This window comes from Scyliorhinus torazame, chromosome 1 (genome assembly GCF_047496885.1).
Source record: "Scyliorhinus torazame isolate Kashiwa2021f chromosome 1, sScyTor2.1, whole genome shotgun sequence".
NCBI classification, from domain to species: domain Eukaryota; kingdom Metazoa; phylum Chordata; class Chondrichthyes; order Carcharhiniformes; family Scyliorhinidae; genus Scyliorhinus; species Scyliorhinus torazame.
Window position 1 is genome coordinate 325,856,082 of NC_092707.1, and position 16,002 is coordinate 325,872,083.

A 16,002-nucleotide genomic window follows, 5' to 3' on the forward strand; every position below is an offset into this window, starting at 1 on the left:
GCCCTGTGATGCTGCGACAATCATTTGTTTGATAGTAATTAAACTAATCAACGGGCCAGATTTTCCTACAGCGCAGTTATCAACAATGTACACGGCAACTCTGGCCGTCTGACGTGCTGATCTTGCCGTGGCCAACTTGCTCCAGGTTTTGCTGGTTTTCTGATTAGAATTCATTGCAGCAAGCACAACAGTGAATCAGCCCCTCAGCACCAAACTGAGAGCTGGTATGACAGCACATTCACCGAGGCAAGACTTTCAGTGACCCAAGTGGAACTTGTTTAAATGATATTTAATCCACAATTATTATAAGGTGTGTATGCTTGTTTTCAAGTTTGGGGATTTTTGTGGTTTCATTGCTTTGTGGGTGATCCAAATGACAGCATAACAAATTACGTCAGTGGACCCGTAGTCCTGAGGCCTGGAATAAATATCCAGAGTCAAATCCCACCAGCTGGGGAATTTAAATTCAGTTAATCAAATAACTCTGGAATTAAATGCGAGTATTAACAGCAGTGACCATGGGACTACCAGCTTGAAAACATATTCGGCTCACTAAAGTCCTTGAGGGAAGAAAATCTGATGTCCTTATCCCTGCTCTGTGACTCCAAATTCACAGCAATGTGATTGCCTCAAACAGCCTTCTGAAATGGACCAGGAAGCAATTCAGTTGTACCAACCACTAGAAAATGCACAATAAGACAAAGTGGCACAGTGTCTAGCACTGCTGCCTCACAGCTCCAGGGACCCAGGTTCGATTTCGGCCTTGGGTGACTGCGTGGAGTTTGCAAATTCTCCCCGTATCTGCGTTGATTTTCTCCCGGTGCTCCAGTTTCCTCCCACAGTCCAAAGATGTGCAGGTTAGGTGGATGCTAAATTGCCCTTAGTGTCCAAAAATAGGTTAGGTGGGGTTATGAGGATAATGGGAAGCTGTGGGCTTAAGCAGGATGCTCTTTCCAAGGTGTGGGCTTAAGTAGCGTACACTGTCCAAGGGCCGGTGCAGACTTGATGGGCCGAATGGCCTCCTTCTGCACTTTAAATTCTATGACCAGTGACAGTGCTATCAAGGGGCTTTTACTCACTACAGGTTGAGAATCCCTGATGCAGGGGTGTCTCGGATTCTGGAATTTTTCAAATTTTAGAATACCAAGCTGCAAAGACCCTCAGATGCTGCTCGGAGTTGCCAGTCAGTGCCATGTCCGACGGGGGGGTACGCGGCTTCCCTCCCAACTGGGAATCAGATATCGGGTTCCACTCTTGCAGTGCAACAAACTCATTCCATCAATGGGAAGGATACACACATGCACATGTGTTTGGCCACAGGAACGGGACACAGTGTTGACAGTGAAAAAGTGGGGATTTCACCGTTTTTCCAATTTCGGAATTTGGAGTAAGGGATATTAAACCTGTAATAATTTTCTCACTAATATTTCATTTGAGTTCCTTCAGGACAACTCAACTGCCGGCCTCATCAAAGCTTTACAAAGAACAAAGAAAATTACAGCACAGAAAAAGACCCTTCGGCCCTCCCAGCCTGTGCCGATCCCGATCCTTTATCTAAACCTGTCACCTATTTTCCAAGGATCTACTTCCTTCTGTTCCCCGCCCGTTCATATATCTGACTAGATGCATCTTGAATGATGCTATTGTGCCCGCCTCTACCACCTCCGCTGGCAAAGCGTTCCAGGCACCCACCACCCTCTGCGTAAAAAACCTTCCACGCACATCTCCCTTAAACTTTCCCCCTCTCACCTTGAAATCGTGACCCCTTGTAATTGACACCCCCACTCTTGGAAAAAGCTTGTTGCTATCCACCCTGTCCATACCTCTCATAATTTTGTAGACCTCAATCAGGTCCCCCCTCAACCTCCGTCTTTCCAACGAAAACAATCCTAATCTACTGAACCTTTCTTCATAGCTAGCACCCTCCATACCAGGCAACATTCCGGTGAACCTCCTATGTACCCTCTCTACAGCATCCACATCCTTCTGGTAATGTGGCAACCAGAACTGCACGCAGTATTCCAAATGTGGCCTAACCAAAGTCCTATACAACTGTAACATGACCTGCCGATTCTTGTACTCAATACCCCGTCCGATGAAGGCAAGCATGCTGTATGCCTTCTTGACCACTCTATCGACCTGCGTTGCCACCTTCAGGGTACAATGGACCTGAACTCCCAGATCTCTCTGTACATCAATTTTCCCCAGGACTCTTCCATTGACCATATAGTCCGCTCTTGAATTAGATCTTCCAAAATGCATCACCTTGCCTGGATTGAACTCCATTTGCCATTTCTCTGCCCAACTCTCCAATCTATTTATATTTTGCTGTATTCTCTGACAGTCCTCCTCACTATCTGCAACTCCACCAATCTTAGTATCATCTGCAAACTTGCTAATCAGACCACCTATACCTTCGTCCAGATCATTTATGTATATCGCAAACAACAGTGGTCCGAGCACGGATCCCTGTGGAACACTAGTCACCTTTCTCCATTTTGAGATACTCCCTTCCACCACTACTCTCTGTCTCCTGTTGCCCAGCCAGTTCTTTATCCGTCTAGCTAGTACATCCTGAACCCCATACGACTTCACTTTTTCCATCAACCTGCCATGGGAAACTTTATCAAACGCCTTACTGAAGTCTACGTATCTGACATCTACAGCCCTTCCCTCATCAATTAACATTGTCACTTCCTCAAAGAATTCTATTAGGTTTGTAAGACATGACCTTCCCTGCACAAAACCATGCTGGCTATCACTGATAAGTCTATTTTCTTCCAAATGTGAATAGATCCTCTCCCTCAGTATCTTCTCCAACAGTTTGCCTACCATTGACGTCAAGCTCACAGGTCTATAATTGCCTGGATTATCCCTGCTACCCTTCTTAAACAAAGGGACAACATTAGCAATTCTCCAGTCCTCCTGGACCTCACCCGTGCTCAAGGATGCTGCAAAGATATCTATTAAGGCTCCAGCTATTTCTTCCCTCGCTTCCCTCAGTAACCTGGGATAGATCCCATCCGGACCTGGGGACTTGTCCACCTTAATGCCTTTTAGAATACCCAAAACTTCCCCCTTCCTTGTGCCGACTTGACCTAGAGTATTTAAACATCCATCCTTAGCCTCAACATCCGTCATGTCCCTCTCCTTGGTGAATACCGATGCAAAGTACTAATTAAGAATCTCACCCATTTCCTCTGACTCCACGCATAAATTCCTTCTTTGGTCTTTGAGTGGGCCAATCCTTTCTCTAGTTACCCTCTTGCTCCTTATATACGAATAAAAGGCTTTGGGATTTTCCTTAACCTTGTTAGCAAAAGATATTTCATAACCCCTTTTTGCCCTCTTTATTGCGGTTTTGAGATTTGTCCTACTTTCCCGATATTCCTCCAAAGTTTCATCAGATTTAAGTCGCCTAGATCTTATGTATGCTTCCTTTTTCATCTTAGCTAGTCTCTCAATTCCACCCGTCATCCATGGTTCCCTAATCTTGCCATTTCTATCCTTCATTTTCACAGGGACATGTCTGTCCTACACTCTAATCAACCTTCCCTTAAAAGACTCCCACATTTCAAATGTGGATTTACCCTTAAAGAGCTGCTCCCAATCCACATTCCCTAGCTCCTGCCGAATAGTGTTGTACTTGGCCTTTCCCCAATTTAGCACTCTTTCTTTAGGACCACTGTCGTCTTTGTCCATGAGTATTCTAAAACTTACGGAATTGTGATTGCTATTCCCAAAGTAATCACCGACTGAAACTTTAACCACCTGGCCGGGATCATTCCCCAATACCAGGTCCAGTATGGCCCCTTCTCAAGTTGGACTATTTACATACTGCTCTAAAAAAACTCTCCTGGATGCTCCTTACAAATTCTGCTCCATCTACGCCTCCAGCACTACATGAGACCCATTCAATGTTGGGGAAGTTAAAATCGCCCATCACGACCACCCTATTGCTCCTACATTTTTCTATAATCTGTCTACATATTTGTACCTCGACTTCACGCTCGCTTTTGGGAGGCCTGTAGTAAAGTCCCAACAATGTTAGTGCACCCTTCCTATATCTTAGCTCTACCCATATTGCCTCAGTGCTCGAATCCTCCATCGTGCCATCCTTAATCATAGCTGTGATATCATCTCTGACCAGTAATGCAACTCCTCCACCCCTTTTACCTCCCTCTCTATCCCTCCTGAAGCATCTATACCCTGGGATATTTAGTTGCCAGTCTTGCCCTTCCCTCAACCAAGTCTCCGTAATACCAATAACATCATATTCCCAGCTACTAATCCAAGCCCTAAATTAACCTGCCTTACCTTCTACCCTTTTTGCATTGAAACAAATGCACCTCAGACCACCTGTCCCTTTGCGTTCATCATCTCTTCCCTGTCTCCTCTTCCCCTTAGTCACATTGAGTTTATTATCTAGTACCTTACTGGCTTCAGTTGCTGCCTCTTTAGTGACCTCTAACTTCCTAATCTGGTTCCCATCCCCCTGCCACATTAGTTTAAAACCTCCCCAACAGTGTTAGTAAAAACACCCCCTAGGACATTGGTTCCAGTCCTGCCCAGGTGTAGACCATCTGATTTGTAATGGTCCCACCGCCCCAGAACCGGTTCCAACGTCCAAACATCTGAACCCCTCCCTCCTGCACCATCTCTCAAGCCACGCATTCATTCTGACTATTCTTGAATTTCTACTCTGACTGTCTCGTGGCACTGGTAGCAATCCTGAGATTACTACCTTTGAGGTCCTACATAGAACATAGAACATAGAAAATACAGCACAGAACAGGCCCTTCAGCCCACGATGTTGTGCCGAACCTTTGTCCTAGATTAATCATAGATTATCATTGAATTTACAGTGCAGAAGGAGGCCATTCTGCCCCCTGAGTCTGCACCGGCTCTTGGAAAGAGCACCCTACCCAAACTCAACACCTCCACCCAACACCAAGGGCAATTTTGGACACTAAGGGCAATTTATCATGGCCAATCCACCTACCCTGCACATCTTTGGACTGTGGGAGGAAACCGGAGCACCCGGAGGAAACCCACGCAGACACGGGGAGGATGTGCAGGCTCCGCACAGACAGTGACCCAAGCCGGAATCGAACCTGGGACCCTGGAGCTGTGAAGCAATTGTGCTATCCACAATGCTACCGTGCTGCCCTTAAGAACAAATAAATCTACACTATATAATTTTACCGTAATCCATATACCTATCCAATAGCTGCTTGAAGGTCCCTAATGTTTCCGACTCAACTACTTCCACAGGCAGTGCATTCCATGCCCCCACTACTCTCTGGGTAAAGAACCTACCTCTGATATCCCTCCTATATCTTCCACCTTTCACCTTAAATTTATGTCCCCTTGTAATGGTTTGTTCCACCCGGGGAAAAAGTCTCTGACTGTCTACTCTATCTATTCCCCTGATCATCGTATAAACCTCTATCAAGTCGCCCCTCATCCTTCTCCGTTCTAATGAGAAAAGGCCTAGCACCCTCAACCTTTCCTCGTAAGACCTACTCTCCATTCCAGGTAACATCCTGGTAAATCTTCTTTGCACCTTTTCCAAAGCTTCCATATCCTTCCTAAAATGAGGTGACCAGAACTGTACCCAGTACTCCAAATGTGGCCTTACCAGAGTTTTGTACAGCTGCATCATCACCTCACAGCTCTTAAATTCAATCCCTCTGTTAATGAACGCGAGCACACCATAGGCCTTCTTCACAGCTCTATCCACTTGAGTGGCAACTTTCAAAGATGTATGAACATAGACCCCAAGATCTCTCTGCTCCTCCACATTGCCAAGAACTCTACCGTTAACCCTGTATTCCGCATTCATATTTGTCCTTCCAAAATGGACAACCTCACACTTTTCAGGGTTAAACTCCATCTGCCACTTCTCAGCCCAGCTCTGCATCCTATCTATGTCTCTTTGCAGCCGACAACGGCCCTCCTTACTATCCACAACTCCACCAATCTTTGTATCGTCTGCAAATTTACTGACCCACCCTTCAACTCCCTCATCCAAGTCATTAATGAAAATCACAAACAGCAGAGGACCCAGAACTGATCCCTGCGGTACGCCACTGGTAACTGGGATCCAGGCTGAATATTTGCCATCCACCACCACTCTCTGACTTCTATCTGTTAGCCAGTTTGTTATGCAACTGGCCAAATTTCCCACTATCCCATGCCTCCTTACTTTCTGCAGAAGCTTACCATGGGGAACCTTATCAAATGCCTTACTAAAATCCATGTACACTACATCCACTGCTTTACCTTCATCAACATGCTTGGTCACCTCCTCAAAGAATTCAATAAGATTTGTAAGGCAAGACCTACCCCCCACAAATCCGTGCTGACTATCCCTAATCAAGCAGTGTCTTTCCAGATGCACAGAAATCCTATCCTTCAGTACCCTTTCCATTACTTTGCCTACCACTGAAGTAAGACTAATTGGCCTGTAATTCCCAGGGTTATCCCTAGTCCCTTTTTTGAACAGGGGCACGACATTCGCCACTCTCCAATCCCCTGGTACCACCCCTATTGACAGTGAGGATGAAAAGATCATTGCCAACGGCTCTGCAATTTCATCTCTTGCTTCCCATAGGATCCTTGGATATATCCCGTCAGGCCCGGGGGACTTGTCTATCCTCAAGTTTTTCAAAATGCCCAACACATCTTCCTTCCGAACAAGTATTTCCTCGAGCTTACCAGTCTGTTTCACACTGTCCTCTCCAACAATATCGCCCCTCTCATTTGTAAATACAGAAGAAAAGTACTCGTTAAAGACCTCTCCTATCTCTTCAGACTCAATACACAATCTCCCGCTACTGTCCTTGATCGGACCTACCCTCGCTCTAGTCATTCTCATAGTTCTCACATATGTGTAAAAGGCCTTGGGGTTTTCCTTGATCCTACCCGCCAAAGATTGTTCATGCCCTCTCTTAGCTCTCCTAATCCCTTTCTTCAGTTCCCTCCTGGCTATCTTGTATCCCTCCAATGCCCTGTCTGAACCTTGTTTCCTCAGCCTTACATAAGTCTCCTTTTTCCTCTTAACAAGACATTCAACCTCTCTTGTCAACCATGGTTCCCTCACTCGACCATCTCTTCCCTGCCTGACAGGGACATACATATCAAGGACACGTAGTACCTGTTCCTTGAACAAGTTCCACATTTCACTTGTGTCCTTCCCTGACAGCCTATGTTCCCAACCTATGCACTTCAATTCTTGTCTGACAACATCGTATTTACCCTTCCCCCAATTGTAAACCTTGCCCTGTTGCATGCACCTATCCCTCTCCATTACTAAAGTGAAAGTCACAGAATTGTGGTCACTATCTCCAAAATGCTCCCCCACCAACAAATCTATCACTTGCCCTGGTTCATTACCAAGTACTAAATCCAATATTGCCCCTCCTCTGGTTGGACAATCTACATACTGTGTTAGAAAAGCTTCCTGGACACACTGCACAAACACCACCCCATCCAAACTATTTGATCTAAAGAGTTTCCACTCAATATTTGGGAAGTTAAAGTCACCCATGACTACTACCCTGTGACTTCTGCACCTTTCCAAAATCTGTTTCCCAATCTGTTCCTCCACATCTCTGCTACTATTGGGGGGCCTATAGAAAACTCCTAACAAGGTGACTGCTCCTTTCCTATTTCTGACTTCAACCCATACTACCTCAGTAGGCTGATACTCCTCGAACTGCCTTTCTGCAGCTGTTATACTATCTCTAATTAACAATGCCACCCCCCCCCCACCTCTTTTACCACCCTCCCTAATCTTATTGAAACATCTATAACCAGGGACCTCCAACAACCATTCCTGCCCCTCTTCTATCCAAGTTTCCGTGATGGCCACCACATCGTAGTCCCAAGTACCGATCCATGCCTTAAGTTCACCCACCTTATTCCTGATGCTTCTTGCGTTGAAGTATACACACTTCAACCCATCTCCATGCCTGCAAGTACTCTCCTTTGTCAGTGTTCCCTTCCCCACTGCCTCATTACACGCTTTGGCGTCCTGAATATCGGCTACCTTAGTTGCTGGACTACAAATCCGGTTCCCATTCCCCTGCCAAATTAGTTTAAACCCTCCCGAAGAGTACTAGAAAACCTCCCTCCCAGGATATTGGTGCCCCTCTGGTTCAGATGCAACCCGTCCTGCTTGTACAGGTCCCACCTTCCCCAGAATGCGCTCCAATTATCCAAATACCTGAAGCCCTCCCTCCTACACCATTCCTGCAGCCATGTGTTCAACTGCACTCTCTTCCTATTCCTAGCCTCGCTATCACATGGCACCGGCAACAAACCAGAGATGACAACTCTGTCTGTCCTGGCTTTTAACTTCCAGCCTAACTCCCTAAACTTGTTTATTACCTCCACAACCCCTTTTCCTACCTATGTCGTTGGTACCAATGTGCACCACGACTTCTGGCTGCTCCCCCTCCCCCTTAAGGATCCTGAAGACACGATCCGAGACATCCCTGACCCTGGCACCCGGGAGGCAACATACCTTCCGGGAGTCTCGCTCGCGACCACAGAATCTCCTATCTATTCCCCTAACCATTGAATCTCCTACAACTATTGCTTTTCTATCCTCCCCCTTCCCTTCTGAGCCCCAGAGCCAGAGACCTGGCCGCTAGGGCCTTCCCCCGGTAGGTCATCCCCCCTAACAGCATCCAAAACGGTATACTTGTTTTGAAGGGGAACGGCCACGAGGGATCCCTGCACTATCTGCCTGTTTGTTTTTTTTCCCCTTGACTGTAACCCAGCTATTCTTGTCCTGTACCTTGGGTGTGGTTACCTCCCTGTAACTCTTCTCAATCACCCCCTCTGCCTCTCGGATGATCCGAAGTTCATCCATCTTCAGCTCCAGTTCCCTAACACGGTCTTTGAGGAGCTGAAGTTGGGTGCACTTCCCGCAGGTATAGTCAGCGGGAACACCGGTGGTATCCCTCACCACCCACATCCTACAGGAGGAGCATGCAACTGGCCTAGCCTCCATCCCCTCTTACCTGACAGAATATAGCTGCCCTGTGGACTAACTAGATCTCCGCCCTCAGACTCTGCTCCCAGTCAGCTACACTTTCTGTAAACTCCTGGCTCTCTTCTCACTCTTTGCGGAAATGTCGGAAACAAAATGAAAGGAGCACCTTACTCCCTCCTCTCCTAACTCCCTCGGTCACCAAACTCTTACTATAGCACTCAAAATGCACCAAATTCAGCACTCAGTGCAAGCAGAGTCTGCACTGTAGGGGATCACTTTTATACTGTGAATCTAGCCTCTGAAAACTGGCCTAATCCAATTAACTAATTAACAAGCTCCAGCTGCAAGTGCCTACAAGTAGAAGCTTGTTTAAAGCTGATTGAAAATTCACCTTCTTCTAAACCAAACAGCAACTTTTAAGTTAATTAACTAAATAAAAGAAAGACTAAACTTTAGATAAAAATGAAGCCTTATACTCCCTCGGTCACCAAACTCTTACTATAGCATTCAAACTGCACCAAATTCAGCACTCAGTGCAAACAAAGTCTGCACTGTAGGGGATCACTTTTATACTGTGAATCTAGCCTCTGAAAACTGGCCTAATCCAATTAACTAATTAACAAGGTCCAGCTGCAAGTGCCTACAAGTAGATGCTTGTTTAAAGCTGATTGAAAATTCACCTTCTTCTAAACCAAACAGCAACTTTTAAGTTAATTAACTAAATAAAAGAAAGACTAAACTTTAGATAAAAATGAAGCCTTATACTCCCTCGGTCACCAAACTCTTACTATAGCACTCAAACTGCACCAAATTCAGCACTCAGTGCAAACAAAGTCTGCACTGTAGGGGATCACTTTTATACTGTGAATCTAGCCTCTGAAACCTGGCCTAATCCAATTAACTAATTAACAAGCTCCAGCTGCAAGTGCCTACAAGTAGAAGCTTGTTTAAAGCTGATTGAAAATTCACCTTCTTCTAAACCAAACAGCAACTTTTAAGTTAATTAACTAAATAAAAGAAAGACTAAACTTTAGATAAAAATGAAGCCTTATCCTCCCTCGGTCACCAAACTCTTACTATAAGACTCACAATGCACCAAATTCAGCACTCAGTGCAAACTTTTTAACTTATCTCCTAACTCCCTAAATTCTGATTGTAGGACCTCATCCCGTTTTTTACCTATATCGTTGGAGCCTATATGCACCACGACAACTGGCTGTTCACCCTCCCCCTTCAGTATGTCCTGCAGCCGATCTGAGACATCCCTGACCCGTGCACCCGGGAGGCAACATACCATTCGGGAGTCTCGTTTTCGACCACAGAAACGCCTGTCAACTCCCCTTACGATTGAATCCCCTATGACTATAGCCCTGCCAGTCTTTTTCCCGTCCTTCTGTGCAGCAGAGCCAACCACGGTGCCATGAGCCTGGCTACTACTGCCTTCCCCTGGTGAGTCATCTCCCCCAACAGTATCCAAAACGGTATATCTGTTTTGGAGGAAGATGACCGCAGGGGACAGCTGCACTGCCTTCTTGCTCTTTCTCTGCCTTTTGGTCACCCATTCCCTGTCTCCCTCACCAACCTTAATCTGTGGTGTGACCAACTCGCTGAAGGTGTTATCCACGACCTCCTCAGCATCGCGGATGCTCCAAAGTGAGTCCATCCGGAGGTCCAGAGCCATCATGCGGTCTAACAGGAGCTTCAGCTGGACACACTTCCCGCACATGAAGGAGTCAGGGGCATCGGCCGTGTCCCTGAACTCCCACATTGAGCACGAGGAGCATAACACGGGTCTGGGATCTCCTGCCATTTTTACACTTTACCTTAACTGATTACAAATATAATATCAAATAATGAATAAGTGAAAGGAATAAGGATTTTACTTCCCAATCACAATACTTACCAACCCACGAAGAGTTAAATTTCTCCCAGCTACTTACCTTCCCAATAGACCCCTGGCCACTGCTCCCGCCGAAATCTGAAGGCCGCTTCTCCTGCAAGATAAGTTTTTAAAGGGTAAACTTACCTTCTCGACAGACCCCTGGCCACTGCCCCCGCCGAAAATCTGAAGCTGTAACTTGCGGATAAAAGAAAAAGAAAAGAGAGAGCTTACCTGATATTCACTCACCCTCTTATGTTAGAGGAGGTGGAAAGGTGGGAGACACTACAAGTGTAGTGTCTCAGGTTTAGCAACCGCCCAACTTAAATAGAGTTAATAATCAAACACTTAAGCACCTACCTGATTCCCAAGCTGCACTCCGGCTCCCGGAAATGAAGGCCACTGGCACCTGGGGGCAAGCTTAAACACCTACCTGAATCCCAAGCTGCACTCGCTGCTCTCCGGCTCCCTCTCTCTCTCCCGCTCCCGGAAATGAAGGCCGCTGGAACCTGGGGGCAAGTTTAAACACCTACCTAGTTCAAAGATGGACAAAAGAGGCAAATTGCAGAGATGAGGTGTTAATACCGTCCTTAGAATCAAGGCGGTATGATCGAGAGTGCCACCAAGGAGCCCTAGTCCACTGAAGTCAATGGGAATTGGGGGGCTGGGGTGAATTGCAGTTACACTGGGGCAAAGGAACATGTTGTGGGGATTGTTGGAGGCCAATTATCCCAGTGCAGAACTGGAGGATTTAAATTAGTCTGGCGGTGGGGGGGGGGGGGGGGACCATGGCACCAGTTTAGAAGGCGTAATAACTGAAGGGGAAATAGAGAACAAAAATAAGAGAACAACAACACCCTGTCTGCTCAACAACTGTGGTTTGAAGTGTATTTGTTTCAACGCCAGAAGTATAGCGGGTAAGGCAGATGAACATAGAACACTTATTAGTACTTGGAATTACATGTTGTGGCTATCACAGAAACATGGTTAAAGGAAGGGCAGGATTGGCAGCTGAAAGTTGGAGGATATAGGTGCTTCAGGAGATATAGAGGGCATGTAAAAGGGGTGGGGGAGTAGCATTACTGGTTAAGGAGAATATTATAGCCGTAAAGTGGGAGGACACCTTGGAGAGCTCATACAATGAGGCAATCTGGGTAGAGCTCAGGAATAGGAAGGGGCAATCATAATGTTGGGCGTTTATTACAGGCCTCCCAATTGCCATCGAGAGATAGAGGAGCAGATAAGTAGAGAGATTTTGGATAGGTGCAAAAATAACAGGGTTGTTGTGGTAGGGGATTTTAATTTCCCCTATATTGATTTGGACTCACTTAGTGCTAAGGGGTTTGGATGGGGCAGAGTTTGTAAGGTGTAGCCAAGAAGCCTTCTTGATGCAATATGTAGATCGTCCAACTACGGAAGGGGCAGTACTGGATCTGGTACTGTGGAATGAACTTGGACAGGTGGTTGAGGTTTCAGTATGGGAACATTTTGGGAGTAGTGACAACAATTTAGTAAGTTTTAGGGCATTTTTAGACAGAGATGAGGGTAACCCTCGTATTAAAGTGCTAAACTGGGGAAAGGCAAATTACGATACCATTAGACAGGAATTGAAGAATTTGGATTGGGTGCGGCTGTTGGAGGGTAAATCAACATCGGACATGTGGGAGTCTTTCAAGCGACAGTTGATCAGGATTCAGGAAAGTCACGTTTCTGAGAGAACAAAGGAAAAGTATGGGAAGTTTAGGGAGCCTTGGATAACGAGGGATATTGCGAACCTCGTCAAAAAGAAAAAGGAGACTTTTGTACGGTCTAGAAGGGTGGAGAACTGTCAAAACCCTTGAGGAGTATAAAGAAAATAGGAAGGTACTGAAGCGGGAAATTAGGAGGGGTCATGAAAAGGCATTGGCAAGTAGGATTAAGGTGAATCCCAAAACTTTTTATTCATATGTAAAAAGCAAGAGGGTGGCCAGGGAAAGGATTGGACTACTTAAGGACAGTGGGGGGAATCTATGTGTTGGGCCAGATGAAATGGGTGAGGTACTAAATGAGTACTTTACATCAGTGTTCACCAAAGAAAGGGATTTTGTGGAAGATGATTCTTTGGTAGGGTGTGTGGACAGTCTGGAACATGTTAACATCGAAAAGGGGGAGGTATTGGGTCTTTTAAAACATATTAAGGTAGATAAGTCTCCTGGGACGGATGGGATTTACCCCAGAAGACTGAGGGAAGCAAGGGAGGAAATTTCTGGGGCCTTGGCTGACATCTTTGTATCTTCATTGGCTACAGGTGAGATACCAGAGGACTGGAGAATAGCTAATGTAGTACCGCTGTTTAAGAAAGGGAGCAGGGATAATCTTGGAAACTATGAGCCGGTGAGCCTCACGTCGGTAGTAGGTAAATTATTGGAGAGAATTCTCAGGGACAGGATTTATACCCATTTGGAAACAAATGGACTCATTAGCGATAGATAGCATGGTTTTGTGAAGGGGAGATCGTGCCTCACTAACTTGATTGAGTTTTTTGAGGAGGTGTCAAAGATGATTGATGAGGGGAGGGCAGTGCATGTTGTTTACATGGACTTCAGTAAAGACTTTGACATGGCAGACTGGTGCAAAAGGTGAAGTCACATGGGATCAGAGGTGAGGCGATAAGATGAATATAGAACTGGCTCAATCACAGAAGGCAAAGGGTAGCAGGAGAAGGTTGTTTTCTGAATGGAGGGTTATGAGTAATGGTATTCCACAGGGATCTGTGCTTGGGCCTCTGTTGTTTGCAGTGTACATAAACGATTTGGAGGAAAATGTAGCCAGTCTGATTCGTAAGTTCGCAGATGTCACCAAGGTTGGTGGAGTAGCAGATAGTGTTGAGGATTGTCAGAAGATACAGCAGGACATAGATAGGTTGGAGACTTGGGCAGAGAAATGGCATATGGAATTTAATCCGGACAAATTGGGGGACACGGTAGCATAGTGGTTAGCACAGTTGCTTCACAGCTCCAGGGTCCCAGATTCGATTTCCGGCTTGAGTCACTGACTGTGCGGAGTTTGCATTCCCTCCTCGTGTCTGCGTGGGTTTCCTCCGGGTGCTCCGATTTCTTCCCACAGTCCAAAAATGTGCAGTTTAGGTGGATTGGCCATGCTAAATTGCCCTTAGTGTCCAAAAATGTTGGGTTGGGTGGAATTACGGGGTTACGGGGATAGGGTGGGGCGTGGGCTTAGGTGTGGTGCTCTTTCCAAGGGCCGGTGCAGACTCGATGGGCCGCATAGCCTCCTTCTCCCTGTAAATTCTATGATTCTATGAAATGTGAGGTAATGCATTTTGGTAGTTCTAACACAGATGGGAAATATACCGTAAATATGGGCAGCACGGTGGCACAGTGGTTCGCATTGTTGCCTACGACGCTGAGGACCCGGGTTCGAATCCCAGCCCTGGGTCTCTGTTCGTGTGGAGTTTGCACATTCTCCCTGTGTCTGTGCGGTTTCGCCCCCACAACCCAAAATATGTGCAGGATAGGTTGATTGGCCACGCTAAATTGCCCTTGAATTGGAAAAAGTAATTGGGTACTGTAATTTAAAAAAAAAAAATACTGTAAATGGCAAAACTCTTAGGAATATATAAAGTCAGATAGATCTGGGTGTGCAGGTCGACAGATCTTTAAGGTGGCAACACAAGTGTTCAAGGTAGTCAAAAAAACATATGGGATGCTTGCCTTCATTGGACGGGGCATCGAGTATAAAAACTGGCAAATCATCCTACAGTTGTTTAGAACCTTGGTAAGGCCGCACTTGGAATATTGCACACAATTCTGCTCACCACACTACCTGAAGGATGTAGAGGCTCTGGAGAGGGTGCAGAGGAGGTTTATCGGGATGTTGCCATGTCTGGAGGGTGTTAGCTATGCGGAGAGGCTGAATAGACTTGGACTGTTTTCATTAGAAAGACGCAAGTTGAGGGGATGACCTGACAGAGGTCTACAAGATTATGAGGGTCTTGGATAGAGTGATGAGCAGGCACTCTTTCCCAGGGTGAAGGGATCAGTCTCCAGGGGGTATAGGTTTAAGGTCCGTGGGACAAAGTTTAGAGGAGATGTGCAAGACACTTATTTTACAGAGAGGGTGGTGAGTGCCTGGAACGCGTTGCCAGGGGAGGTTGTGGAAGCAGATACATTAACGGCATTCAAAAGGCATCTTGACAAATACATGGATAGGATGGGTATAGAGGGATATGGCACAAGGAAGTGCTGAATGTTTTGGCAAAGGTTAGTATCATGACCGGTACAGGCTTGGAGGGCCGAAGGGCCTGTTCCTGTGCTGTATTGTTCTTTGTTCTTAGAACATTGCTGCAGAAGTTCCTTAGCTCAGCATATATAATAACCCTCACAAGACTCAAGGGAACACATCGATAGATCTCCCCATCGGACTTGTGGAGTACGAACTCCCCCACTAGCCTGCCAGCTGGGCCTTGTAACCTTGCCCTTTAAAAGCCGACCTGGATTAGGACTGGGACTTCCGGTAGACCCAACTGGGATCTGTGAGCTGTAAACTGGGTTGCGACCTTTAATTTATGTTGACTTCTTAAAAGTTGTGTAATTTATCTTCTCGGGGCCCCCTAAGCTTTTACAGTGCCCTCGGTCCAATTATCTTCAGTTGCTTCATCAATGGAGTTCCCTCCACCATATGTTCGGAAATTTGAATTATTCTGATGCTTGCACAGTTTTCATTTCTATTCACAACTCGTTGGAAAATGAAGCAATTTGTGCTTACACACTGCACGATCGGACAACATTTAGGCTTGGGCTGATAAGTGGCAAGTAACATTCACGCTAAATAAGTGCCAGGCAATGGCCATCTTCAACAAGAGAAAGTCCAACCACCTCCTCTTGGCATTCAGTTGCATTGGTTTGTCTCAATCCCCCAACAATTATATCCTAGGTGTCAAGATTGGCCAACCACAGACATACTGTGGTTACAAGAACAGGATAAAAGCTGGGTATTCAGAAGCAAGTGACTCATCTTCTGACTCCCCACAGCTTTTCTGAATCTACAACGCACAAGCCAGGAGTGTGATGGAGTACTCCATCCATCCGAGTCTGTAGCCAGGGCCTTGGTTTCGTCTCAT

General features: G+C 46.1%; 1 long non-coding RNA gene across 1 annotated transcript in view; it reads left to right on the forward strand.

Annotated features, from left to right (window-relative positions):
- Window positions 1-202: 202 nt before the first annotated feature.
- LOC140393203 (uncharacterized) overlaps window positions 203-16,002 on the forward strand; it is a 36,323-nt gene continuing 20,523 nt past the window's right edge. Inside the window, exon 1 of the long non-coding RNA XR_011935592.1 lies at window positions 203-310. This is a non-coding gene — a long non-coding RNA (uncharacterized lncRNA). The remainder of the gene's footprint in view (window positions 311-16,002) is intronic.